The sequence below is a fragment of the Schistocerca cancellata genome, chromosome 3 (assembly GCF_023864275.1).
Source record: "Schistocerca cancellata isolate TAMUIC-IGC-003103 chromosome 3, iqSchCanc2.1, whole genome shotgun sequence".
In the NCBI taxonomy this organism is placed as follows: Eukaryota; Metazoa; Arthropoda; class Insecta; order Orthoptera; family Acrididae; genus Schistocerca; species Schistocerca cancellata.
Genome location: NC_064628.1, coordinates 298,516,361 through 298,543,726, shown reverse-complemented (window position 1 = coordinate 298,543,726; position 27,366 = coordinate 298,516,361). Strand labels below are relative to the sequence as shown.

The 27,366-nt window shown below is 43.4% G+C and overlaps 1 protein-coding gene and 1 non-coding gene across 2 annotated transcripts in view; both read right to left on the bottom strand.

Moving 5' to 3' along the window:
* Positions 1 to 27,366, bottom strand: part of LOC126174999 (rho-related BTB domain-containing protein 1) — a 527,665-nt gene that overhangs the window by 225,457 nt on the left and 274,842 nt on the right. The window lies entirely within an intron of this gene.
* Positions 3,861 to 3,935, bottom strand: Trnat-ugu (transfer RNA threonine (anticodon UGU)). The gene has a single exon. It is a non-coding gene; the product is annotated as a tRNA-Thr (tRNA).

Genomic DNA, 27,366 nt, shown 5'->3' with positions numbered 1-27,366 from the left:
ATGACAAATCTTGTATAACGTGATGACTTTTATTCACATGACAACTTCACGTGAAGTCCAGTGTGAAATGAACGGGTTTCATAACGAAAAGATTTTTGTAAGACCTGAAGATGACAGTAAAGTCTTTCAAAACCGGTTGTTTTAAATAAAAAAATATTTACACGGTCTTGGCTGTTGAATGTTTTTAACTTCTTTAGATAGTAGGTTTCCTGCTCAGTAAGAAACAAAAATTTTTACGGAGCAGCAATATTTCAAGATTTACTTAATTTTAGTTGGCATTGGTGAATATGGCTCTGAGCTAAGTAAAGTTGACCATTTGTTTCGGGGGAAGAGGGATAAGTAGCGCTGCCTCTGTATAGTTAGAGGATGTGAGAGGGGGGGGGGGGGGCGTGATGTTTTACTATTTGTCTTCCAGCGCTGACAAATCGTCGGTGATGTATATCATGTATATCGTACCGATCAGTTGCTGTGGTATAGATTTCAAACGGAAGTAACATGGATTTGTGGAATGCACGTAACAGAGATGGTCGTCTTCAATTGGGGTACATATTTGTAGCAAGGAAAATCAAATTAAATTCAGGCTATTGTAATACAACGATATGAGTAGAAGCCGCGCGAACCATTGCAAGGTGCCATAGACCGCACGGCTACCCCGCGCGGCCGCTGCGTAGAAAAAGAATGTTTGACGACGTATGTAATTTGAACAATTATCACAATTCTCATTTCCCATATGTTCGTGCTTTATTAGGAATCGGCCATCACTATTGGGAAATGCCTCATTTAAACTTATGCGATGTCATCAGTTACAAAAAACGGCGACAAATTAATCGTCATCAAGATAAACATAGCAGGCAAAGTAGAACGTAAAAACTTTGAAGCAGTAACGAGACTAATTTAAATGCGTTTTACGACTGCCAGGAATGTTTCGCGAGGAGCCCAGGAGACGTGACGAGCACGATAAAAGTGACATTCTTTATGGTTCAGTAGAGGCCAGTCCTGTTAACGTGATGCATTTTTAAAAAAAATTAAACTCAAAATTTAGTTTTTCTTTGTTTTAACGAGGCAATGAAGCAACTAAATTGTGCAGATGGTACCATTTACCAGTACTGGCCTCCGGCAAGGAAGATTAACAGCGCTTTTCTCTACCCTACCGTCTTCCATTTACAAAACCCTGTTTCTTGTTCCCTAGTAGAAATGCAAATGTTATAATTTCGCTAACGAGTTTGCTGCGTCACGACTGAAAAAAAAGTGCCAACTCCTCTCCCGCACTTAAGGCGTCTTTTCGTGAAATACACTCAGCGGTGTGGAATAACCTTTAAAAAAAAAGGATAGCATGGCGAGCAAGGATTTATTTAAATAATTTCATTTCGACAGTGAAGCAAATAAACGTCTGTGAATATACTTCAAGGGGTTAGCAGCGCGACTGGAATGTGATTTGTCACTCGATTCTTAAGAATGAGAAGGGTATTTTACAGAGATAAAAGAGTTTTATCGGAGGAAAAGAGAACTGCGGCTCAGATATAGATATTATTCATTCGTCAATGAATTTCCAGCTAAGATGTATAAACTACAAAATTTTGAGTAGGAAATAATTATTTTATATGGTCAGTAACGGCGTAGTATGTTCTACAAAGTAAACTCTAGGTTCTAGGTAGCCCATTTATCCGTGGGTAATGAACTAATGTATGCCGGAGAGTTTCGTCAAGTCTCTGAATTATGGAAGAGGTACTGGCAGAATTGAAACTGCCAGGGGGGTGGGAGGGTGGGGGGAGGACGAGTGTGGTGAGTCATCTCAGGATAGATCAGTCAGCAGGAGAATTCCACATGAAAGGTAAGGTTTTCGATTCGAGAAAGTATTCGGACACTTATTACTGGACATTAGTATAGGGTGTGTTCAGCCTTCGCCTTTATTACAGCTTGAACTCTGCTGGGGACACTTTCAACGACGTGATTGGGTTATCGACTTGGGGGAGGGGGCCAGACAGCGAGGTCTTAGGTCACACCGGATTAGGGAAGGATGGGAAAGGAAGTCTGCCGTGCCCTTTCAAAGGAACCAGGCCGGAATTTGCCTGAATTTAGGGAAATCACGGAAAACCTACATCAGGAAGGACAGACGCGGGTTTGAACCATCGTCCTCCCGAATGCGGGTCCAGCATGCTCAACGATGTGTTTGAATTTCTTTCTCAAGAGGCCAAACCAAAGATGATGATGATGATGATGATGATGTTAGGTTTGTTGGGCGCTCAAATGCGCGGTTATCAGCGCCCGTACAAATTCCCAACCTTTGCTCAGTCCAATCTCGCCACTTTCATGAATGATGATGAAATGATGGGGAGAACTCAAACACCCAGTCATCTCGAGGCAGGGAAAATCCCTGACCCCGCTGCTAATCGAACCAGGGACCCCGTGCTCGGGAAGCGAGAATGCGACCTCGAGACCACGAGCTGCGGACCCAAACCAAAGAAGATAGTGGTGTTGAACGATAGGGTCTGGAGAGAAGTAGACGATCTAACTTATCCCAAATGGTTCAAACGGCTCTGAGCACTATGCGACTTAACTTCTGAGGTCATCAGTCGCCTAGAACTTAGAACTAATTAAACCTAACTAACCTAAGGACATCACACATATCCATCCGGTTCCAGACTGCAGCGCCTAGAACCGCACGGCCACTCCGGCCGGCTAACTTATCCCAAAAGTGTTTCTTTGTGTCCAGGTTAGGACTCTGGGCAGGCCAGTCCATTTCAAGAATATTATTGTCCACTAACAACTTCCTCACAGATACTGCTTTATGAACGAATACACTGCGATTATGGTACAAACCATCATCTTCTCCGAACTGTTCTTCTACTGTAAGCAGTACACAATACTGTACAGTGTGTTGATATCTTTCCTAACCATGAAAAACATCCATCTCTACTTCACTTTTGGCACTGGGTATAATGGCAAGTAACGTTCTACAGCCATTCGTCGAAACTGAACTCTCCCAGCGGATTGCACAGATTATAGCGTGTTTCATCACTCCAAACCACTCATTTCCAGGTATCGAATGCGCAGTGGCGACGCTCTTTACGTCACCTGCAGCGTCAGTTGGTACTCACTACAGAAATGTGTGGTTTGTGGGGAGTTGCTCGACCACTGTACCCCTTCTTTTTAACTCCCTACGTGCAGTCATTGTGTTAGCTGGCAGCGCTTTGAAACTCACGAGTGATTTTTCACAACCACCGTCTGTAGTGCTCAACGGTCCCTGTCCTTCAGTACATGAGCTGCTTGGTTTAGCTGTGGATGTCCCTCGCGTTTCCACTTCGTATTCACATCACCACCAATCGTCTGGGGTAGACTCAGAACGGCAAAATGTCCTTGATGGATTTGTTACTTAAGTGACATTCAAAGGTTAGCCGTGCTCGAAATCTCTGAGCCCTCCTGACCGTCAGTGCTTCTCTACTGGCAACACAATAGTCTCTGCCTCCTTTTATACTGGTGGGTCTGCCTCTCGTGACACCTAATGGTCAATTCCGTATTATGCAGGGCTGGCCGGATACTTTTGACTGAACACTGCACTCTTAAGGTGTCAAGAAGTTTCGAAACAGAGCGCATTCCGCTGCAGGGTGTAAGATTCACTATACCGCAGATTGTTCGTCCTGCCACTTATCTGTCTCATTGATGTTTCTTTTTTTGCTTATAGACCAGAAGCTTTACCTCGCTTGCTTGTATTGGTTTTCATCTTCTGATTCCTTCCGAAAAGAAAGGAAATCATATTTTCTCTGACATTTGACTCTTCCTAGGCTGAAATTATACTTAAATCAAGACGCTAAGCTGCCGACAGGCGTTGATATACATCAACGGGGACAGGTGAAAATGTATGCCCCGACCGGGACTCGAACTCGGGATCTCCTGCTTACATGGCAGACGCTCTATCCATCTGAGCCACCGATGGCAGAGAGGATAGTGCGACTGCAGGGATTTATCCGTTGCACGCTCCCCGTGAGACCCACATTCCCAGCTTAATGTCCACACACTACATTCGTAGTGCCCATGCCCATTACCCTCATTACTGGCGGCAGACAATCTTACCGAGTCTCGTATGAGTTCGGGCAATGCGTGTGCATCCAACACAGAAGAACAAGCTCAATGGACGATTAACCTTAACTATATGAAGATGGTATCTGTTCTTTCGGACATGTTCGAAAGAATAGATACCATCTTCACATATCTTCCTAGTCTAGTTAGACAGTGCAGTCAAAAACTGATCGTAATAGTCAAGTGGCAGTAATTTACGGTTAGGTCAACGGTGATACATGCTTGCCATGTGTTTTTCATGTCTGCTTGTTATGATGGCGTTAAAAATGAAGATGGAATCTCTACAGAAGTTGCTGACACAGGGCCTGTCCCTCTCTTATAGTACCGAGGGAGCCGCCGAGTGTTACATATTTGTTCATCAGACGGAAAGTCATAAACAGTGTCTCATATTCTCACTTCACATGTGGAAAGGTTTGGAACTAAATGCACTACACTCTGGCGAAGTGTTGTATTACGAAACTGTACGACACTTGCCCTTACCAGGAAACTTGATATGACAATAATATCTGCCGTTTCATCCGTCAGCAGGTTTCGAACATATCTATGGAAGTGTGGAGAAGGCATATCGCGTACCACTACCAATTCTCCCCATCCTCTTTTCTGTCCTATTCGCGAATAGCTAAGCCTGACACTCACTTGAATTTCATAATTTTACTTATAGTATGTGAGGTAACGGGCGAGTTGTGGCGCCCTGGAAATGTTCGGAATTGGGGCGGTCGCACAGGACGCTCGTCAAAGCCGGGGCTCGGCAGCAAACACGTGGTGCCAAACGTTAGCCGGACGAGAGGGGTAGTAGCCCCAGCGCATGGTCCAGCCGTATGGCTGGGAATTCCGCTGTGAAGAGGACGGTGCTTTGTGTCGATGAATGAGATGTCTATGCCGGGAGAGCCAAAGGTGGCGGACTTTGAGAAACCTTAATGGCAGATATTTCATAGTTCGTATAGAAATTAATAGTAGCCAGATGAATCATAATACCTCAAAAAGAAGAACGTATATTACCATTATTTGCACGACGATTCTGATGGTGTAATCAGATTTCCAATATCTTTATTAGTTTAAAGTTTAGTATCTGACGATAAATTATACAAGTAACACCCAGCAACGAATTTCCAAAATCTAAACGCTTCAACGGATTTTGTCGATCTCCGTGTCTTTAGAAAGCTATTAGTGTAAACCTAAATTGGTATGAATTACAGGCATGTAACTGAAATAGTGCATGAGTTATTGGAGGTCAAAGTGGCCGATTACTATCGATCGCGTCAGGCCATAAGTAACCCACAGTTACACGAAAAAACAGTAGCAGCATGCTTATAAATATATTGATTCATCTATGTCTTTGTTAATATCCGATATATGCTATTGATGAAGAAACTGGGCAATTATTTACTGTGTTTTAGAAGCACAGAGACATTAGGCTACTGACCTACATTTTGTTGCCAGTCCTTTGATATAAGTTTATTTAATTTGTTTATGTATCTAATAATGTGTGTTAGAGCGAGTTTATGGTCCAGCAGTAGGAATATTTATTTAATTTAAAGCTATTTAAATGTAACTCCAGTATTTCGAATATGTTTCATTTTGTTTGTGAGTGTACGTTGGCATGGAGACATGGAAGGAGCGCTTTAGCCAATCACAGTGTTCGTTTCTAAGAGAGACGTATGGAGGGCAGGGAAGTTCTGGCAGTGCGGCAATTCTGGAGAGTACGGCAGAGGACACAGGGGAAGTGCTGGACGTGACGGCGCGACGGACGCCCGGTCGCGGCAGAGACTTGGAGCGGCGGAGTTTGCGCGTGGTTGCTGCAGATAGAAATACTTTGGAGTGCCGACTTGTGCACTTGTGAGATTTCCGTGGCTTCTGCAGTGAAGACGTAGTGTGCGTTTAGAAGATCTCGCGAACTATGTTGTAGTTCGTAACTAATTACGTGCTGTAGGAATCTATTGTTTCCCTGTTATTCAACTTATATTTTATTTAACTGCTGGACCATCGACACCAATAAGTGTTTTGCAGAAATATACCGCATTCTCAAAAGTACTTCTACTATCGTACTCATCATTTAAAGTCGTTAAGATAGTACCTGCAGATTTAATTGCAATCTTTCATTTATAAATTTATATGTTACATTCATAATTCGCAATTGCCGAGTGATAGAAAGCTTCGACCATTCGATTCATGTGTGAATTCTTGTCGTATACTGTAGACTCAGCAGTATTTTGGCCTGTAATGCGGCAACTACGTATCCCAGCCCCTAGACGACGAAACCAGCCAAAACTTTTAATATTGCAACTCTGAGTCGGAGGGTGCGCAGTTATATTGAAAACCCGCAAATATATGGGTGTACATAGGTGGGACCAAATACGGTGAAATGAGAGAATGTCACATTTTTATGAGGTGCGAAAGCGAAGCTAAAACAATGAAGCTATTTTCTTTTTCCTCTGCATATTTTCAGCTGTAAATCATTATAATCCAAATATAGATGAGCGAAACACTTAGGCACGCTGAAAATAGTAAATCAGTATGATAATACTGTTTACATGATTCAGTAGTGCATCAGTATTAAGTTCTGTTATAATCTTGTAGTACAGAGCGGTTATAATTAAACTCTTGCTACCTGAGCCAGTGTAGACGGGAAACTATTTACCGTATGGGTACCCAGCTTTATAGAAGTGGTGTTAAGACTGTGCGCTGCAGGATTTGCGTCGTTAGTGGTGTTAGTGTAATGTGTTGCTGTTAGGCGCTGGCACTGATAAGGCGTCGTAAGACTGAATCAGTGTGCATTACAGTTGCAGACAGTCAACACGGGTCTGGGCATGTGAGCAGGGTTTTACTCGTAAAATCATTTTATCAAAACAGCAGCAATAGTACTGCTGCTCTTCGCCAGTATCGTCTTATCAAAGGAATACGATGAAGTCCTCTTTCCGCACCGGGATTGAAGAACGTGATTGGGATCTTTGAATTGACTGGTGATTTGGGAACAGTTCATGGGAGAGGTCGACAGCCAATTGCGCCAAAAATTGTTGAAGAAGTTACTGTTACAATGGCTGACAATACTAGACGCGAAGTGCGATCCAGGCAGTGCACGGAATGTGCCATGACCGCTGAACGTTCCATCGTCCACCTTTGTTTTGCGCAGCAGTACAGCAATCTCTAGTGCGGCTCCAGGCTGTTGTGGTCGTCACATTGAGCAACGTTTGTGATCTGGAGCGTAAACATGGTACGCAATTAACAGATGTTACCCTCTCATGTGGAGATTAAAATGTGTTCCTTACAATGGTTTATTCGTTATATCTCTTCCTTAAAAATGTTTACACAGACTTTTAGTGCCCCACGATTATTTGCTTTTCGTAGGGGCCCTATCAAGTAGCGAAAGTTTTATTATATCACTGGGTTATCAACATGAGACAGCTGAAAAGTCAAACAAATCAAATTGAAGTACAAATATGAAAAAAAAAACAAAATAAATTACTGCACATGTCACAAGTAAAATATAATCATGCACCTAAGAAACACAAAAAAAAGCAAGAGAGCAACTGAGCATAACAGCTATAAATAAAAAGAATAAAGTAACAGATGCTTACCTGATTTATCGCAGGGCCGCCCAGCAAAATACTAAAATACACATTATGGGCGTGGATTACATATTTATCAACAAGACAAGCAAAAGTGAAGACCGCATTGCCATAAGTGACGGAAGATTATGTTAGCGAAGCGACAATGCTCCACAAGAGGCCAGACAAAGCAACTAACATCAGTAGCAGTTGGCATCGGCATTGCACGCCATGAGTACTGCGAGAGATACACGGGGTAGCCGCGTGGTCTAGGGCGTCTTGTCATGGGCCGCGCGGCCCCCCCCCCCCCCCCCCCCGTCGGAGGGTTCGAGTCCTCCCTCGGGCATGGGTGTGTGGGTGTGTGTGTTGTACATAACGTAAGTTAGTTTAAGCTAGATTAAGTAGTGCGTAAGCTTAGGGACCAATGACCTCAGCAGTTTGGTCCTATAAGACCTTACCACAAATAAAAAAAATAATACGACAGTTAAGAACATTCCTAATTCCCTCAGTTGGACTTAGTGTGTAGGACGATGAGCGCCACGGGCCAAGATTCTATAGTTCACACAAATTCTGTGATAAATATATAAATGAAATGAGCGTATGGTATTACTGGCCGGGATGCCCCAAGCGGGGAAATTCGGCCGCCGATTGCGAGTCTTATTGCAGTCGATGCCACATTGGGCGACTCGCCTGCCGATGATGAGGACGAAATGATGATGAGGACAACACAACACCCAGTTCACGAGCGTAATGTTTGAAGACTAAGTGTGAATTACAACTGTAATATATATATATATATATATATATATATATATATATATATATATATATATATATATTAGATCCCGCATGTACTTGACAAAATAATATCGTTCACTTATTTCCCTGTATTACTATGGCCCCTTTACATTTCGAGCGACTACACCCGCTCAGCAGATATGTTCAGCAAGATGCAGCTATCGTGCTCTGCAGGGGCAAACGGCAAAGTAGGCAAGACTCTTTGTATACCCATCAAAAGAGTTGCGAAACTATTTTATTTCACACAATCATCAAGGGGGAATTTTATGCTTTAACGACTAGGAAAACAACAAAGCGTTGTCAATATTCGAATAAAAAGGAAAATATATAAAGCCAAACAAATATAAATTACGCATCGCTACTACTACCACTACCACTACTACTACTGCTACTACTACTACTACCACCATAATCTTTCTCTGATCTACTTCGTTTCGACCACATGCTAATATGCAGTTAGCTGAATGAATAAAAATTACTATTTGTGCCGAAGTTACACATAATGAGGACGTAAAACAATATCAGTAATTTTAAGTTTAATTCTGACGAAATAGCTATTATAGCCTAATTCTATATCGCAGAACAATGATGGAAGTAAAAGAAAAATTAGAGATTGGAATTAAAATTCAAAGTGAAAGGATATCAGTGATAAAATTCGCTGATGACATTGCTATCTGAGTGAAAGTGAAGAAGAATTTCATGATCTGCTGAATCCAATGAACAGTCTGATGAGTACAGAACATGGATTGAGAGTAAATCGAAGAAAGACGAAAGTAATGAGAAGCAGCAGAAATGAGAACAATGAGAAACCTAGCGTCGGGATTGATGGTCACGAAGTAGAAGAAGTTAAGGAATTATGCTACCTAGGCAGCAAATAACCAATTAAAGACGGAGCAAGTAGGACATCAAAAGCAGACTAGTAGTGGCAAAAAGGGCATTCCTGGCCAAGGGAAGCCTGCTAGTATTAAACATAGGCCTTATTGGAGGAAGAAATTTCTGAGAATTTACCTCTGGAGCACAGGATTGTATGGTAATGAAACAGGGGCCATGGGAAAACGGAAACTGAAGAGAATCGAAGCATTTGATATGTGATGCTACAGACGAATGTTGAAAATGGGGTGGACTGACAAAGTAAGGAATGAGATGGTTTTGAGCAGAATCGGAGAGGAAAGGACTATGTCAAAAACAATGACAAGGAGAAGGGATCGATGATAGGACATCTGATAAGACATGAGGAAATGACTTCTATGGTACTAGAGGGAGCGGTAGGCAGAAACTGTTGAGGAAGACAAAGATTGGAATACAACCAGCAAATAGTTGAGGATGTCGGTTGCAAGTGCTTCTCTGAGATGAAGAGGTTGGCGCAGGAGAGGAATTCGTGGCGAAAGCATGAAACCAGTCAGAAAACTGACGATTAAAAAAATATTCTAATTTTGAAAGAGTAAGGAATAATATTTATTATACAATTTCCATCCGTGCCAAAGGTGTTTCACATACGGAGATGGAGTCCGAGTGCCCATCGTCGATAGAGAGAACAGAGGAGACTCAAGGGGTGTAGCGGGACATATTAGGTGCGTTTGGGCGCGCCGGTCGTAAGTGTGTATGCAGCACAGTGTGTGCAAACAAGATTTTAATGACTGCTGAATTTGCATACGCCAAGTGACGTGTGTATGGTTTGTGGATCAATACAACATTATGGTAGCGCTTTTCAGGTCTTCCAGCTGCGCGCTCTTGCAGACGCCAACAAGCGGCATGACGTTACAGCACTGACTACCAAAGGAGGCAAGCTGCTCATTTGCCTTGTGGGTAAGCACCAACAGAATGGGTTTCCATACGCATCCTGTGACCCACCAAAATCTCCAATGGTGTTCGGTATACAGAAGAAAAATAAACTGCAGATGGAAACCCCTGTCCGAAACCGTTATCCAGCGAGGCAAAGAGCATCACATTCATAGGAGACAAGGCCTTTCTACACATCTGCTAACTCCATCTTCTCCGCTGGCGATCGTGGCAGTCAGTCGCGGTCAGTGAATAACAACCAACATTGCGAGACGTTCTGCCTATCCGTCAGCGTAGACAGGTCTGCTGACCTAGTAGCAGGCGCCGGCACCTGTAACTTCGACGCTCTGTACCGTCGTTGGAACCCGTTTTCGGACACAGATTCCTGTCCTCGATTTGTTCCTCAAGACACTCTGTACCATCTCAAATTGTCGCAACACTTCTGGGACACCCTGTGCACACTTTCACTGACGTTTCGGCACATGTTTGCCTTTTCGTTTTTGCAATTTGTAGCTGGGGTCAACTCAAACAAATACAATTAATCACGTCGTTCGTGCGACGCCCAGTGCCTAAAAAGAGCGGTTACAAACAAAATTACACTACTGGCCATTAAAATTGCTACACCAAGAAGAAATACAGATGATAAACGGGTATTCGTTGGGCAAATATATTATACTAGAACTGACATGTGATTACATTTTCACGCAATTTGGATGCATAGATCCTGAGAAATCAGTACCCAGAAGAACCACCTCTGGCCGTAATAATTGCTTTGACACGCCTGGCCATTGAGTCAAACAGAGCTTGGATGGCGTGTACAGGTACAGCTGCCCATGTAGCTTCAACACGATACCACAGTTCATCAGGCGTACTGACCAGATGTTTCCAATTGGTGAGAGATCTGGAGAATGTGCTGGCCAGGGCAGCAGTCGAAGATTTTCTGTATCCAGAAAGACCCGTACATGACCTGCAACATGCGGTCGTGCATTATCCTGCTGAAATGTAGGGTTTCGCAGGAATTCAATGAAGGGTAGAAACACGGGTCGTAACACATCTGAAATGTAACGTCCACTGTTCAAAGTGCCGTCAGTGCGAACAAGAGATGACCGAGACGTGTTACCAATGGCACCCCATACCATCACGCCGGGTGATACGCCAGTAGGGCGATGACGAACATACGCTTCCAACGTGCGTTCACCGCATGTCGCCAAACACGGATGCGACCATCGATGCTGTAAATAGAACCTGGATTCATCCGAAAAAATGACGTTCCGCCATTCGTGAACCCAGGTTCGTCGTGGAGTACACCATCGCAGGCGCTCCTGTCTGTGATGCAGTGTCAAGGGCAGCCACGGTCTCCGAGCTGATAGTCCATGCTGCTGCAAACGTCGTCGAACTGTTCGTGCAGATGGTTGTTGTCTTGCAAACGTCCACATCTGTCGACTGAGAGATCGAGACGTGGTTGCACGATCCGTTACAGCCTTGCGGATAAGATGCCTGTCATCTCGACCGCTAGTGATACGAGGCCGTTGGGATCCAGCACGGCGTTCCGTATTACCCCCCCCCCCCCTCTGAACCCACCGATTCCATATTTTGCTAACAGTAATTGGATCTCGACCAATGCGAGCAGCAATGTCGCGATACGATAAACCGCAATCGCGATAGGCTGCAATCCGACCTTTATCAAAGTCGGAAACGTGATGGTACGGATTTCTCCTCCTTACACGAGGCATCACAACAACGTTTCACCAGGCAACGCCGGTCAACTGCTGTTTGTGTATGAGGGAATCGGTTGGAAACTTTCCTCATGTCAGCACGTTGTAGGTGTCGCCACCGGCGCCAACCTTGTGTGAATGCTCTGAAAAGCTAATCATTTTCATATCACAGCATCTTGTTCCTGTCGGTTAAATTTCGCGTATGTAGCACGTCATCTTCGTGGTGTAGCAATTTTAATGGCCAGTAGTGTATTTTTGTTGCGGAATTTTACGTACCCATTGGATAGCGGGTCCCCAAATTCGTCTAGTGTGAGACTTCTTTTATCAGTATGCATTAAGAGGGACATCAAACTCAAGTAATAAACCGTACTCTAACTGCGACTGAGTAGCAGCGCTGCTGCGCGGCAGTAGCAATTACCACGTTCTGACGCCGCCATCGCTGGGAGTTCGTGCGCTAACGTAACGTAAGGTAACAGAAAAGAGCAGTTGAAGTAATGTGGTCCAAGGGTGGTCAATGCGAAAATAAGAAAAAAGAAAATAACTTCTGCGGTGTAATTCATTAGAGGAAGAGCAGGTGCTCTTATAAACTTCATTGGGAGCAGATTCAATCGTAGTACTTCCGGGAAAAAAACTAGGAAAAAGACTGCAGCAAAGTTCCCGGAGCGTTCTCAACATCATACTTCTCCTGTTTAAACGCGCAGCGTTGCAACTGCAGCTACTTGCCCAGTGTTCCCTGTTTACGGTGGACAGCGTAGTAGGTTCGGTCCAACTTTCTGCGGCAACGGCTTTTCATTTCCCGAGAGTGCTTCGGCCACACGAATTCCTGCGGGCTGAAATATTCCGGCGACCCTCTCGAGCCAGGTACGAGGCACGCTCCAGCAGCGGTGCTAAATCTAGAAAACTGCCGCTTCCATCCACCTGCCGGCCGACATCACACGAAATAGCCCGCGCGTATCAATATTTCGCTGCGCCTCGTCTGCCACAGCCGAGCCGGGCAGCTCGCCCTTAACGTTATAATATTCCAAGCGAACGTACGGTCCAGGCGAGTGCTACACTCAGCGTCCGCGAGCATCAACGCGCTTACACGCGAAATGCCAACGGCAAAGCTCGCGTCTACTCAGCAACGCGTAAATGTATAGGATGTTTCAGAAAGATTAAACCTATTTCACATGACTGCACGGGCTAGTAATTAAGTTTTAACTATCACACCGAAAAGATAAAGCTATGTAATTAATGTTTTAATCGTTGTTTGCTGTTTTCAGTCTAATTTATGGGAATGCAGGTCCTCCTTTTATGCAAACAATTGTTGTTTATAAATGGCCAAACTTGTTTCTGTCCGAATCTGCATGTTCTCTGTTGTCGTAACGCTCGCAAAAATACGACACACACACACACACACACACACACACACACACACACACACACACACACACACATATATATATATATATATATATATATATATATGGACAGAGATTATATCAAGATGACCCCAAAAAACACCGACGGTGTTTAGGGGGAGGTGCCTTATACATAAATAAGTAAAAAGGTTTAGTAAACGTGGGCTCTAAAATGCATGTCTTAAGACGTATGAGAACTTGTTCATCTTCGATGCTGTGAAAGAGATCTCTTCCACAGCAAAGTCTCTCCACACTTTGGGACGAGGAAGTATTGATCAAAACAAGAAAAAAATGACTAGTAAACATACTTTAAGAGTTATGAGCGCTTGTTCATCTTCGCTAGAGTGAAACACATGTCTTCTACTGAATTAGCGCTCAAAGGTTTTAAGGTATACATTTTAGAGTCCATGTTTATTACACTTTTTTTCTTGTTTTGGTCCATACTACATTCTCCAAAAATTTGAAGAGCAAAGAGCTTGCAATACAAAAGATGTGTTTCATGGTACAGAAGATGAAGAAGTGCTTGTATCTCTTAACGTATGCGCTTTAGAGCCCTTGTTTACCAACCTTTTTTTCATGTTTTGGTGTAAGGAACCCATTGCTAAAGTTTGTCGGTGATTTTTTTGGACACCCTGAATGTAAATGAGAGAGAAAATGAAGAGAGTTCAGATTTGGAGCCAGATACATGAAAAGACTTGAACGTCAACAGGGACTGTATAATGCAGCGACATAAACACGGCGTAACTTGCGAATTGCTCAAAAGCATGTGTCATGCATTTCAACAACAGAAAAGCATACAGATCAGGACGGCTACTTCGATACTTCGAAAGTAACTATAGGAATCTGGGGAAATAATAGCGAAATATTTTTGTGCAACAAAATTATACTTACATAAAGTGCTTCGTTAACTCGCTAATTAGGTATAACAACTACCTACACTAAAAAGCCTAAATACTGGTCCGTCTTACATTTTAATGTTTCATTAGTATTCTTAAGAAACGCAAAGTAAACAATTCTTTACTGTACTTGTGTATCTTTAAATTTAACCCATTAATGAGCGATTTTTTTATATTAAGGATTTTATGGGGACGAAGTTATGACTCGTAGATGCCAGGAAGACAAAAGAAAAATCCAGTATTATTTTCTGCAAAATACTTCAATCTTTGTGTAAGGTAAATGCGAAGTCTCGCATTCTGGCCCTAGACAAGCCAATCGTTCGCGACAGGTCCCCATGCCACCCTTTGCTAATGGTGTCATTGGATGCGGTGTGGATGGGGCATGTGGTCAGCACACCACTCTCCCAGACATTGTCGGATTTCTTGATCATGGAACCGCTGTTCGTAGGTCGAGTAGCTTCCCAAATGACCTCACGATACTGAGTACAGCCCACATAGTACTCCCACCAAGGAAAAATACCTGAAGGCTGAATCATTTGGTCCAGTGCGACCGATCCATCGTTCAGTAATCTTTTGATTTAAAAATACCCGCACTTCCAGATGCAGCCGGCCGCTGTGGCCGAGTGGTTCTAGGCGCTTCAGTCCGGAACCGCACTGCTGCTACGGTCGCAAGTTCGAATCCTGCCTCGGGCATGGATGTGTGTGATGTCCTTAGGTTAGTTAGGTTTAAGTAGTTCTATATCTAGGGGACTGATGACCTCAAATGTTAAGTCCCATAGTGCTCAGAGCCATTTGAACCATTTCTGAACTTCCAGATGCCAGTGTGACGGTGCCCCATCCTGTTGGTAAATAAAGTCCTTCGAATCAGTCTCCAACTGTGGAAAAAGAAAGTTCTCAAGCGTATCGAGATATGTGCTTCCTGTAACAGTGTTCTCGCCAAAGAAAAATGGACCATATACTTTTTTCCGTGAAACTGCATGAAACACATTAAATTTTGGAGAGTCCCTCTCACATTGTACAACTTCACGTGGTTGTTCCGTACACCATATTCTCACATTATGACGGACCACCTTTCCATTTAAATAGAATGTTGCCTCGTCATTGAACACTAAGGGTGGAAGAAAACTGTCATCCTCCATCTTGACAGGAACGAAATTACAGAACGCCACACGTCGTTGTTTGTCATCTTCACGAAGAGCTTGCCGTAGCTGAATTTTGCTTGTTTTCATGTGTACAAGTCGACGCAACACAGCCCAGACAGACATCGTGGTCACGTTGAGCTGTCGAGCTGCACGGCGAACGGATTTCTGCGCACTCCTTGCGAAACATATACATACATATACACTGCTGCTCACTAGCGGGAACCTTGTAAAACTCGAGAGTTTGTTCTTTCCAACAGTACGTTGTTCACGCACATATCTCACAATTTTTTTAAAGTCGGATGATTCATTTTGAGACCCCCTGTGGTTATGAGTACATTTGTAGCAGTGCACCAAATCTGTTCATGACATATAACAAGGGAATGTTTATCCAAAGGTTGAAAGTCCTTTAATTCCAAGTGCTTGTTCTGCCGATTTTCCGCAAATGGGATCTGGCAAGCCTAAACCTGCCCCTATCAACTCAGTTGTGAGCACCTTCTGCTTTCTGAGGTCAGGCTTCAGCAGATGAGCGTCTCGCCGGAGGTTCAGTGCCCGCTACACTTGGCTGCCAGTGCCGAGTTCAGTGGACGCCGCGCCGCCTGCAAAGGCCCTGGCAAGCGCGTGCGTCGCCCTGCCTTTGACGAGAGAGTCGAGCGCTAATGACGGGCCGCCCGATTCCCTCCGTCTCAGCCGAGCCGCGACATCAAAGTCCGGTACTTTTCCCGCTTAGCTGGCGCCCGGTTGCTCCAAGTCAACGGGAAGTTTCCGACGGAGCAGGGGTGATCTGCTGCGACCATCGAGGGCACAAAATTTGCCGGGAACTGGGCGGAGTAAGGCGTATATGTATACAGGGTGTTACAAAAAGGTACGGCCAAACTTTCAGGAAACATTCCTCACACACAAAGAAAGAAAATATGTTATGTGGACATGTGTCCGGAAACGCTTACTTTCCATGTGAGAGCTCATTTTATTACTTCTCTTCAAATCACATTAATCATGGAATGGAAACACACAGCAACAGAACGTACCAGCGTGACTTGAAACACTTCGTTACAGGAAATGTTCAAAATGTCCTGCGTTAGTGAGGATACGTGCATCCACCCTCCGTCGCATGGAATCCCTGATTCGCTGATGTAGCCCTGGAGAATGGCGTATCGTATCACAGCCGTCCACAATAAGAGCACGAAGAGTCTCTACATTTGGTACCGGGGTTGCGTAGACAAGAGCTTTCAAATGCCCCCATAAATGAAAGTCAAGAGGGTTGAGGTCAGGTGAGCGTGGAGGCCATGGAATTGATCCGCCTCTACCAATCCATCGGTCGCCGAATCTGTTGTTAAGAATCGTACGAACACTTCGACTGAAATGCGCAGGAGCTCCATCGTGCATGAACCACATGTTGTGTCGTACTTGTAAAGGCACATGTTCTAGCAGCACAGGTAGAGTATCCCGTATGAAATCATGATAACGTGCTCCAGTGAGCGTAGGTGGAAGAACATGGGGCCAATCAAGACATCACCAACAATGCCTGCCCAAACGTTCACAGAAAATCTGTGTTGATGACGTGATTGCACAATTGCGTGCGCATTCTTGTCAGCCGACACAAGATTGTGAAAATTTACAATTTGATCACGTTGGAATGAAGCCTCATCTGTAAAGAGAACATTTCCACTGAAATGAGGATTGCCACATTGTTGGATGAACCATTCGCAGAAGTGTACCCGTGGAGGCCAATCAGCTGCTGATAGTGGCTGCACACGGTGTACATGGTACGGAAACAACTGGTTCTCCCCTAGTACTCTCCATACAGTGACGTGGTCAACGTTACCTTGTACAGCAGCAACTTCTCTGACACTGACATTAGGGTTATCGTCAACTGCACGAAGAATTGCCTCGCCCATTGCAGGTGTCCTCGTCGTTCTAGGTCTTCCCCAGTCGCGAGTCATAGGTTGGAATGTTCCGTGCTCCCTAAGACGCCGATCAATTGCTTCGAACTTCTTCCTGTCGAAACACCTTCGTTCCGGAAATCTGTCTCGATACAAACGTACCGCGCCACGGCTATTGCCCCGTGCTAATCCATACATCAAACGGGCATCTGCCATTTGTAAACATTGCACTGAATGCAAAACCACGTTCGTGATGAACACTAACCTGTTGATGCTACGTACTGATGTGCTTGATGCTAGTACTGTAGAGCAATGGGTTGCATGTCAACACAAGCACCGAAGTCAACATTACCTTCCTTCAATTGGGCCAACTGGCGGTGAATCGAGGAAGTACAGTACATACTGTCGAAACTAAAATGAGCTCTAAAATGGGAATTAAGCGTTTCCGGACACATGTCCACATAACATCTTTTCTTTATTTGAGTGTGAGGAATGTTTCCTGGAAGTTTGGCCGTACCTTTTTGTAACACCCTGTATAAAGTAGAAACAACGCTTCTTGCAGCGGCGTACCGTAGGTCTCTAGAAGAGCGTAGCGTTCCAAAGGATTGTAAAAGGGCACAGGTCATCCCCGTTTTCAAGAAAGGACGTCGAACAGATGTGCAGAACTATAGACCTATATCTCTAACGTCGATCAGTTGTAGAATTTTGGAACACTTATTATGTTCGAGTATAATGACTTTTCTGGAGACTAGAAATGTACTCTGTAGGAATCAGCATGGGTTTCGAAAAAGACGGTCGTGTGAAACCCAGCTCGCGCTATTCGTCCACGAGACTCAGAGGACCATAGACACTGGTTCACAGCTAGATGTCGTGTTCCTTGACTTCCGCAAGGCGTTCGATACAGTTCTCCACAGTCGTTTAATGAACAAAGTAAGAGCATATGGACTATCAGACCAATTGTGTGATTGTATTGAAGAGTTCCTACACAACAGAACCCAGCATGTCATTCTCAATGGAGAGAAGTCTTCCGAAGTAAGGGTGATTTCAGGTGTGCCGCAGGGGAGTGTCGTAGGACCGTTGCTATTCACAATATACATAAATGACCTTGTGGATGACATCGGAAGTTCACTGAGGCTTTTTGCGGATAATGCTGTGGTATATCGAAAGGTTGTACCAATGGAAAATTGTACTGAAATGCAGGAGGATCTGCAGCGAATTGACGCATGGTGCAGGGAATGGCAATTGAATATCAATGTAGAGGAGTGTAATGTGCTGCGAATACATAGAAAGATAGATCCCTTATCATTTAGCTACAAAATAGCAGGTCAGCAACTGGAAGCAGTTAATTTCATAAATTATCTGGGAGTACGCATTAGGAGCGATTTAAAATGGAATGATCATATAAAGTTGATCGTTGGTAATGCAGATGCCAGACTGAGATTCATTGGAAGAATCCTATGGAAATGCAATCCGAAAACAAAGGAAGTAGGTTACAGTACGCTTGTTCGCCCTCTGCATGAATACTGCTCAGCAGTGTGGGATCCGTACCAGATAGGGTTGATAGAAGAGATGCAGAAGATCCAACGGAGAGCAGCGCGCTTCGTTACAGGATCATGTAGTAATCGCGAAAGCGTTACGGAGATGATAGATAAACTCCAGTGGAAGACTCTGCAGGAGAGACGCTCAGTAGCTCGGTACGGACTTTTGGTGAAGTTTCGAGAACATACCTTCACCGAGGAGTTAAGCAGTATATTGCTCCCTCCTACGTATATTTCGCGAAGAGACTATGAGGATAAAATCAGAGAGATTAGATCCCACAGAGAGGCATACCGACAATCCTTCTTTCCACGAACAATACGAGACTGGAATAGAAGGGAGAACCGACAGAGGTACTCAAGGTACCCTTCGCCACACACCGTCAGATGGCTTGCGGAATATGGATGTAGATGTAGATGTAGATAATGAATGAGGACTCCGCTTAAAGAGGTTGAAGATAATAGCTAAGACGGTACATATGTGTATTCATGGAAAACGAGTACCTGGTTACGGCTGTCACAGAGGGCAATAAATCTTGACAGATCGTTACGTGCCACGTACACAAATACGTAACAGAAAATGAACAATTCGTGCAAATAACAGTTACCTTTTGTTGGTGAGGCTGGCCGGGGTGGCCGAGCGGTTCTAGGCGCTACAGTCTGGAACCGCGCGGCCGCTACGGTCGCAGGTTCGAATCCTGCCTCGGGCATGGATGTGTATGATGTCCTTAGGTTAGTTAGGTTAAGTAGTTCTAAGTTCTAAGGGACTGATGACCTCAGAAGTTAAGTCCCATAGTGCTCAGAACCATTTTATTGGTGAAGAATGCACCCAACCACAAATACCTTTAAAACACTTTATTTCATGGTCAAATCTAAACACTCATAATGAGCAAATGTGTTGCCTTCTTCCCCCATGCCTTTTCAGTACCGTAGTGCCCTCATCTAAATGGTAAACTGTTTGTACATGTACGAGAGCGTGCTTCCGATTTTTATGGGAAACATCGTCAAGCTTTTTAAATAAAACAAACTTTACTAACATTCTACACCTTTATTCTAGAGGTCTCTATTGTAGAGGTCTAGCCCTCTACCGCTAGAAGGCTCCTAATTGTAGCGTGTACCACATAATTATGTTGATGCGTGAGAAACAGCGTGCTGTAATCGAATTTCGAATTCAAAGAAAACGTTCACCAGTGGAGTGCCCTATCCTTCAGTATGAGAGTGCGAGAACACAAACAAGTGCTGCGACAGCTGTAACAACCGATAGCTTGGATTCACTGTTACCGATAATCGTCCATACAGTTCTGACTTGGCCCCATCTGATGTCCATCTGTTTCCAAAACTTAAAGAACGCCTTTGAGGACTTCACTTTGGAAATGATCAAACTGTCCAAGCAGTATTGAAGTTGTGACTCCGTCAACGAAGGAACATTCTGCAGTGATGGGATCAACAAACTGGTCTCTCGTTGCGGGAAATGCGTTCGTTCCAGTGTGACTACATAGAGAAATAAATATATAGACATTAAGAATAAAGGTGTAAAATGTTAATAACGTTTGTATTACTTAAAAAGCGTCAAGAGTTTTCACATAAAACATTCGGAAGCGTTACTGTTCAGCACGCCCTCGATACATAACGTCGTAAGAAAACTATGTACAAAGTATATTAGAGTTCTTAAATGAAACAGTGCAGCTGTTACATTTTTCTCACATAAAATAGCTTTCTTTTTATCTCCTATAAGTATTCTGAAAATCTGTATACGTAGTTCTTTTAAAAACTTTATATCATATAAAAAGTTAGCTGTTCGTTGAGAGAATTATACGAATATATACACTACTGGCCATTAAAATTGATACACCAAGAAGAAATGCAGATGATAAACGGGTATTCATTGGGCAAATATATTATACTAGAACTGACGTGTGATTACATTTTCACGCAATTTGGGTTCAATAGATCCTGAGAAATCAGTACCCAGAACAGCCACCTCTGGCCGTAATAACTGCTTTGATACGCCTGGGCATTGAGTCAAACAGAGCTTGGATGGCGTGTACAGGTACAGCTGCCCATGCAACTTCAAAACGATACCTCAGTTCATCAACAGTAGTGAGTGGCGTATTGTGACGAGCCAGTTGCTCGGCCACCATCGACGAGACGTTTTCAATTGGTGAGAGATCTGGAGAATGTGCTGGCGAGGGCAGCAGTCGAACATTTTCTGTATCCAGAAAGGCCCTTACAGGACGTTCAACATGCGGTCGTGCCTTATTGAAGGGTAGAGCCAGGGGTCGTAACACATCAGAAATGTAGCGTACACCGTTCAAAGTGCCGTCAATGCGAACAAGAGGTGACAGAGGCGCGTAACCAATGGCACCCCATACCAGCACGCCGGGTGACACGCCAGTATGGCTATGACAAATACACGCTTCCAGTATGCGTTCACCGCGATGTAGCCACACACGGGTGCGACCATCATGATGCTGTAAACAGAAACTGGATTCATCCGAAAAAATGACGTTTTGCCATTCGTGAACCCAGGTTCGTCGTTGAGTACACCATCGCAGGCGCTCCTGTCCGTGATGCAGCGTCAAGGGTAACCGCAGCCATGGTCTCCGAGCTGATAGTCCATGCTGTTGCAAACGTCGTCGAACTGTTCGTGCAGATGGTTGTTGTCTTGCACACGTCCCCATCTGTTGCCTCAGGGATCGAGACGTGGCTGCACGATCCGTTACAGCCATGCGGATAAGATGCCTGTCGTCTGGACTGCTAGTGATACGAGGCCGTTGGGATCCAGGACGGCGTTCCGTATTACCCTCCTGAACCCACCGATTCCATATTATGCTAACAGTCATTGGATCTCCACCAACGCGAGCTGCAATGTCGAGATACGATAAACCGCAATCGCGATAGGCTGCAATCCGACCTTTATCAAAGTCGGAAACGTGATGGTACGCATTTCTCCTCCTTACACGAGGCACCACAACAACGTTTCACCAGGCAACGCCGGTCAACTGCTGTTTATGTATGAGAAATCGGTTGGAAACTTTCCTCATGTCAGCACGTTGTAGGTGTCGCCACTGGCGCCAACCTTATGTGAGTGCTCTGAAAAGCTAATCATTTGCATATCACAGAATCTTCTTCCTGTCGGTTAAATTTCGCGTATGTAGCACGTCATCTTCGTGGCGTAGCAATTTTAATGGCCAGCAGTGTATATAGTGTGTGTGTGTGTGTGTGTGTTTGCGCGCGCGCGTGTGTGTGTGTGTGTGTGTGTGTGTGTGTGTGTCTGTGTGTGTGTGTGTATTTCATTGTTGTTACTGGAGGAAAAATTAACTTCTTAAGAAACTTGTAGTGTAGCCCGCGGAAAGCACTTTTCTGTTGTAAATGTGTTGCACCTCCCACATTTATTTTTTGGTCAACGTAAGTTATTTGAGACCTTTACTTACTGAGAAATGACTGATACCTTTGCTTAGTGTATGGTCTTTGCACTGTTAGCAAACACGTCAAATTTAAAGCACAAGTCTGAAGCTGCGACCTAAATGAGGAATATTATGAAGTAATAGTGGTTTCTTTAGAATATGTGTGTGGTTTATAATATAACACTCTGTCCATCGTCCTGAAAAACCATCATGATCAAAGATAGGCGAAACGTAGTGTACTGAAATATACCGGGTGCCCCTTCTAAGAATCGTCAGGCACGTTTTCTTGGGTGTTTCGGCAGATATTTAAAATTTCGTTTTTGCGTCCCTGTTAATATACATCTATAAAACAAATATCGCACTAAACAAACTTGGGACGGCTCTATCGAATACGCAGGTAAAATTTCCCTTTAAAAATTATTTTATTTGTACCGGGAAACCAACCGGCGCTTTCTGGCGACACTGAACGTCACACGAAAAGACGTGAGGATCAGTATGTGTCTGGGTTGACTCCAGTTACACACTGCAAAAACGAAATTGCAAAAATGGCTCTGAGCACTATGGGACTTAACATCTATGGTCATTAGTCCCCTAGAACTTAGAACTACTGAAACCTAACTAACCTAAGGACATCACACAACACCCAGCTATCACGAGGCAGAGAAAATCCCTGGCCCCGCCGGGAATCGAACCTGGGAACCCGGGCGTGGGAAGCGAGAACGAAATTGCAAGTATCTGCCGAAGCACCAGAGAAAACTCTTAGGAAGGACACCCCGTATTTAAATGTATACAACTGTTCTCCTTGTATCTTGTCAGATGCAGGTACATTAACATGTTAAAAGTATTTGTGGCTTGTTGCGTTATTCACCGACAATCCTTAAGGCTGCGTTCACACTGCCGGCCGGGTGACGCGTACTGGCTCGGCTCGTGCCTAGCCAGCTCAGGCCGACATGTAGTGCATTCACATGGCGCGCCGCGCCGAGCCGGGACGGCGAAATGGGGGAAAATCCACTTCTCCGATTTTCATGTTTTAAAAATTCTTGGCGGTATATAAGACTTCGCCACATCGTTTTATGAAATTATTTTTTCCTTAAAAGCGTTACTTACGTCGTGAAAAAAGAAAAAGTCTACTTTTCGTTTCGCGTGATTTCTTAGTTTCGTAATGCTTCCCAACGGATTTTGAAGAAAGTATGCGGCTAAAAAATCTGATTTTTGTACACGTGGTAATGTAACATTTTAGCTTCGTATTGAATCATTTATCTTTCCATATTTCTTAACAGTCATTGTGAAATGATGCTATTTGTCAACGTTGTGCACTTGATTTACAAATCTTATAGTGAAAAGTTATGTAGCGGGTAGCTTACTGTTAGATCCGATTTAGACCATACATTGTTGCGAATGAAATGTAGCTAAAAGTACCAAAAAGTTTTTGAAATGATAATGATACTGATATCTGTCTCTGGTCACAAGTAATGCGAGCTATTCAGTGGCGTCAGTGCCGCGTCCGCAAGCCGCGGTTACAGCTTGGTTTAGTGTAGTCATATAATGCAGGACAGAAAAAAACTAATTACTGGTGATCAGCGCAGACCTAGTGTCGGTCCCTCGTATTATTTTATTGGTCTCATTGTCTAAATAAATAAGAATTTTTCCCTCGGCTACTGGACAATCATCTGCTAAGCTTTTATAATTAGCCACACGTTGCATCACAAAAGACAAACAATTATTTGTCAACATCCTACAATTAGTATAATGTACATTTCGTATTTCGAACTAAAATTAATCTAAGATGAGATCTTGCTCCTGATGCATTGTAATAAAAGCTTGCAACATTCTACATGATTTCTTTCTAGTTGCATATAATAAACAGCAGATGTTAAAAAATATAAATACATTTACAGATGTTTCTATGTCTAAGTTTGACTAAGGCGCAAAAAGTTCATTTTTTTGTATTATCGCTTTTGCAGTTCACGTAAGTGTAGTACCGCAAGCTGTAAATAATTACATTCTTTAGATCGACCCTATTTCCACTTAGAAAGATCTGTGGATAGCTCTTACAAGTAGTCTATTTTAGGAAATGAATGCAATGAAACCAAGGCTGAGTGGGACAGCGTTTCAATCAACGCTTTGCTGGATCATTTGACGACGAAATGATTAAGTTATCGTTTTCTGAAAGGTGCTGCCATTTCGATTTTTCTACTGTAACTGAAAGAAAATGCGCGGATTCAGCATAGCCTCAAGCACAGCAGTACAGGTAAATGAATTATTGTGTTGGATTCTCGTCTAGTTCAAAGCAGTGTAAAGGATGAGATGTGTGTGTCACTGTTTGCTTCTGTGTATTTTTTCCCCTTGGTGGTCTTGTCCCCAGCGGCAAAGGGATCTTAATTCATTAGCAGCTAAAGGTCGAAGATAACACACGTGCAGCCAGAAGTTTTTCACCACCATCCAGTTAGAACCGTCTTATGTAACACTGATTTCATTGTTACCTTAGTTATGTTTTCACATTATGGTGACTCGTCGAATTTTGAGCACACTGTAATAGGGTGGACATCGACTCTCCCTAAGAATATCGACTGGCATTTAGTCAAGGTTTTTAATTACAATAATAAAGAACGTTCCTGAAAAACTTTTATTTATATTGCAGATTGAGTAATAGCATGTATCACTATCAAAGAACATTTCAGGCAACAATTACAAAACGGAATACAGTTTCACATTAATATAATACAAAAAGCAAAGTTGTCTGTAATGAAGAAGTAAGCTGAATTAGCGCTGTCATTGTTTTGAAGAACCTGGCACTGCACTCACTGCCTCCAATTCATTATAAACAAGCTCTTGTATTTTAAGTTTCACAAACATTTGCCGCTGAACTGGAAGGGAGTTTATTGCACTCCTGAGACTCATCAGGCAGTGGTATGTATCATCGTTTTGGGTCATGTCTTGATGTGCCTTCATCACAGCTAATTTGTCCTTTTCGAGCTTTAAAAATTCTTCTTCAATATTTGACCCACTACTTCTTTTTTTTTTTCCTTTGTGATATTGTGCTTACCAGTGGCGACGTTTCATCAACTGCCACTAATGATGATATATCAGACTGATCTCGTTCATCTTGTGGACTAGAGTGGTCGTTAGACGAAAATTCTGGAAGTAGTTGAGATTAACTTGCTGGTTCCGTTTGTGACGACAACGAACTCTGCATTGCTCTTGGAATTCCCTCAGGAAATGCATGTGTTTCTCGATCTAAAGAAATTGCCAGTGAAATGCATACGATATGGGGATTTCCAAACTGTGTTGGATGTATAGACGGGAAGCACATACGTGTCCAATGTCAAAATGGCTCTGAGCACTATGGGACTCAACATCTTAGGTCATAAGTCCCCTAGAACTTAGAACTACTTAAACCTAACTAACCTAAGGACATCACACACACCCATGCCCGAGGCAGGATTCGAACCTGCGACCGTAGCAGTCCCGTGGTTCCGGACTGCAGCGCCAGAACCGCTAGACCACCGCGGCCGGCAATGTCCTAAACTTTCTGGCAGCATGTTTTACAATTACAAACAGTATTATTCGACTGTACTCCAAGCAGTTGCTGACGCAAATTACAAATTTATAGCTGTAGATGTTGGTGCCTGCGGTAAACAGTCTGATGCAGGCGTGTTTAAAGAAAGAGTGTTATATAAGAAACTTACAAATGGGGAGCTGTTATTACCGCCACCAACAAGACTTGAAGGAATGTGTCAGGAACTACCGTACGTCATTTTGGGAGATGAAGCTTACCCCTTATTAGAGAATTTGATGAGACCTTTTCCTCGCAGAAATTTGGAGAAGATTCTATACAATTATATGCATTCCAGAGCAAGAAAAGTTGTTGAATGTGCATTTGGTATAATGACCAATAAATGGACACTACTGAGGAATGAAACTGAAGCATCCATTGACGTAGCTGATCACATAGTCAAGTGCATTTGTCTTCTTCATAATATTGTCATTGACAGAGAAGGATGCAATGTTGAAGCTGAAAAGTTTTGTAACAATGCTGATATGCAGACAGTTGGTGCCACATTCAACAGAAATTCCACATTACGTTCGAAAACTGTCAGGAACACTTTTGTTGAATATTTCGTTAAAAATGTAACTTAAAGTAATTAAAAATACTTTCAAAAATAAATTTTGGAATTGAAAGTACTTAGCTATTTACTGTATGTTTGTGTATCTCATTTCATTGTAAATAAAACAAATAAAATTATAAAGGAAAATAATTTATATTTGTGTGTACTATCTGAAACACACTCCTTGGATACTTCGTTCCATAATCTGGAAACTGCATCATTACTGTCATACTAGCCGAATTTCTGATACCAAATTGATGGACAGAAGTTAATGTCATGTATATGTTATTCTGCATTCATTACAGTAAGAACATCGCAAAAAGATGTCACAGACAACAGCTTATTATAAAGGGCCACAGCATGACTTTACAATGCATTGTCATGTAGTAGGGACACATTTCCGTCCCTCAGTGACACTCAAATCTGTCTCCGTTTACAAGTAAATGCGAACTATTCAGTGGCGGCAATGCCGCGATCGCTGGCAAGCTATTGTTGTAAATGCATATAGATTAAATAAATGAAATAAAACTAATTTCGCATGTATCATTATAATAAACGTAATTTTTCCTCACTGATTGTGAAATGTGAGGTAACATCTTAGAATAAAAGACGTGTGCAGTCAGACTTGTGATGAAAGCAGCAGGGAGACGTGTGTAGCGCGTACTGCAGAAGCTGTAGTGCTGCTGCACAGGCTCGCGCCTGCGGTCGGCTCGCGCCGGCAATATTAAACACTCGGGATGTCGCCGGCTCGGCTCCGGGAGGCCCACGCCGTGTCGGCGCGGCCCGGCCGCCAGTGTGGACACCGCAATTCAAAACCATGTGTTTCATATCAAAACCGGCGGCGGCCCGGCCAGGCTCGGCTCGGCCCGGCCGGCAGTGTGAACGCAGCCTAACGGTCGCGGAGCCTAACAAGATCCAGCAAGGATAAAATAAATTTGTAATTATCTTATCAGATTAACTTATTTGGAAAAAATTCTCTTACACAATAATGAAGCTACAAAGTTATTACTCATTTATGGAGGTATTATTATAACTTCATCCTCAAATACAGGTGAATGAAACACTCGCACTTGATGGCATCAC